The sequence below is a fragment of the Hypomesus nipponensis genome, chromosome 5 (genome assembly GCF_054491055.1).
Source record: "Hypomesus nipponensis isolate SF chromosome 5, ASM5449105v1, whole genome shotgun sequence".
NCBI lineage: Eukaryota > Metazoa > Chordata > Actinopteri > Osmeriformes > Osmeridae > Hypomesus > Hypomesus nipponensis.
The window spans coordinates 12,454,536-12,457,119 of NC_140365.1; the positions used below are offsets into that span (position 1 = coordinate 12,454,536).

The 2,584-nt window shown below is 40.4% G+C and overlaps 1 long non-coding RNA gene across 2 annotated transcripts; it reads right to left on the minus strand.

The window, feature by feature from the left end:
* Positions 1–719: 719 nt before the first annotated feature.
* Positions 720–2,584, minus strand: LOC146288736 (uncharacterized). Of its 2 annotated transcripts, XR_014755157.1 has the most exons (4): positions 1,741–2,584; positions 1,127–1,629; positions 907–1,009; positions 720–800 (listed from the first exon to the last, which is right to left on the minus strand). It is a non-coding gene; the product is annotated as an uncharacterized LOC146288736 (long non-coding RNA). The 2 variants fall into 2 exon arrangements; XR_014755156.1 differs by having other exon boundaries at positions 728–1,009.

Sequence of the window (2,584 nt, forward strand, 5' to 3'; positions counted from 1 at the left end):
TGGATGATTTTTTTGATTTTCTGCAAATAAGTCGACTGATTCATACTGTATAGGGTGGGTTGCAAGCGTAAACAAGCTTGTGAGCTAAGCTTCTGCGCAAGAATTGGTCTGGAAAGATGACGCGGTCCATTTCACACTCTCACTTGCCTCATTGCGCCACTGAGGAATTTTCATAGAAATAAATGGGGACGCCATCTTGGAAGGCAAAACTAGCTGTGTCTACTAATATATGAGTTCTCCCCCTATTAGAGATTCTTTGGTAATGCATTTTAACATTTGACAGCCAGGGATTCAAAAATTGAATTTATTTGTTTACAATATGATGACAATCGACACAGTAAACGTATTTATTCATCAGCCTTTCCCAATTTGTGTTTATTTATTGTTTTGTTGTTTTTATTGTTTTCCGACGTTGCCAGTCTGTAACCGCGACCTCCAAGGAACGTTGTTTTTGACGTTGCCAGTCCGTAACCGCAACCTCCAAGCATCGTAATTTTTTGACGTTGCTAGTCCGTAACTTCAACATTAATTAGGTAACCTATATTTCTAAATTCTACTGCTTATATTGGGGCGGTTCATATGCAGACCTCATTTGCCCCAAATGCTACTTGTTCTTGTATAATAGGCTCCATATAGCCAACTTTAGGAGAATTATGTGTGGTGTGTAGCCTAACTCAAGCTAATCATAAACAAGGCAGCATTTCCATGTAACATTCGGTCATTTTATTTCAAACAAAATGCCAAACAGTGAATGAACATCTTCTGCCAGTCCCCGCTACAGGTCCTGTCTGTTGGCCATTCTTCAGAATAATATACATCATCAAAAAAATATTATGGGATTCTAGTTTTTTGTCACATAGCCATGTGAAAGGTTGGATATAGAAGCTGCAATCATGATTCATTCACCTGGCATGTTTTGAATGGGTTGCAAGGGCGTGTTTGAGTGTCTCCGCTATGAGGAGATCCACAGTCTTCTCTCCCAGTCCAGTCTTCCACTTCATCACAGCATCTGCAATTAGAAGTCACAAACTTATTGTTAGCACCAATTTGAACGTTGAACGCTGCGTGTAAGCCATAGTTCATGGCATCTCAAAACACCTAACACTCTCTTTCGGAACTCCAGCACCTTAAGGCGCTCCTCAAGGTCTTGGAGTTCAGCCTGTGTTTGGGCCACCTGTAGTTCCATCACTGGCACCTCTTCAGTGTATCTGCCCTGTAGTTGCCTGAATAGGAGAGCCTCTCGCTGGTTCTCCTCCAATGTCTCCATCTTCTGGAGCATAACCTGTAATGTGTCTGTCATTAAAGACAGGTAAAACAAGTTTACAAGAGTTAGCATGATTGGCATACACTGTGGTTCTTCTAGATTAGCTGTAACATTGATGTAAATAACACATGTTACCTTGAATGGTTATATACAAAGCATTATGAAGACAACATTTGTTGTTTTGACAAATATGTATCCCCCCGCCACGATCAGAACAACTTAAGTATGCCTTACAATAAGTTGGCAATGCTATTGAGAAGCTTTGAGTGTCTTATATTTGGACTTGCCTGGCTGCCAGCTGTTTTCCTGGACCCCCTATGGGTTCTCCTCCACCAGACCATAGTTGACACCTAGGGGTATGGCATCTGGTGATGCAAAAGTTTTAAGTCATGCTTTTGCTTCCAAACATAGCCTTTAGGGTTGCCATGGTTCATACAATTATTGTCACTGTTATAAACGGTCATTCATTACTTTACCATCATTTCCCAGGGATACGTGCTAGGCCGTGTGACGGTGGTAGGATAATCTGTACAGAAATGAAAGTGGAATGTAGTTTATGTACATAGTATTAGCATTTTGATATTGATAGAAAAGGAGTAGCATCGCATATGTGATCATTCGAAAGCAGGGCCCCACAGCGTAGCGTCGCACGTGTGATTCTGAACATTCCAACCGACTATTTTCGATAGACAAAGACTACGTGACAAACGCTCCAGTATGGCTTCAAAATGTACAATTAGTAGGCTAACAAGTATCACTAGCAGGTAGGAGCATTGCTACGAGTATTATGCTAGGTTGCTAGGTAACATAAGCTAATTAAAGCTACCTAGCTGCCGTATGGGACAAATAACTCATTCTGGTGGAAAGTTGGAAATATTTAGAACTCACGCATCTTAAGGTTAAAACGAATAAACTTATCCAAAAACAGATGTCATGTACAAATTGGAAGAATTAGTGACATGATACTTTTATAGACGCCATTGCTGTGCATGGCATGACCGACTGTGATCAAAACGTGATCAGCCACGCGCTAGCTCCACAGTCTTTGAAAATCCAGGGCTGAATAAACTATTTTCTGACAAGTTTTTTTCTAAGAGTTCTGAACGTTTATTTTCACTAATTCTTTTGTGGGTGATTTGTGAGTAGGGATGGGTACCGTAATTTTTATCGATATCGATACCACTTTCGAGACTGCTTAATGATTTGAGTCTTTATCGATACCACTATTGATACTTTTCTATTTCTCAAGTAAAACAGATGTAAAATAGAACAAGGGGAACGTGTTGCTCTCAGGAGGAGGCTGGCTAAAAGGAGCAAATA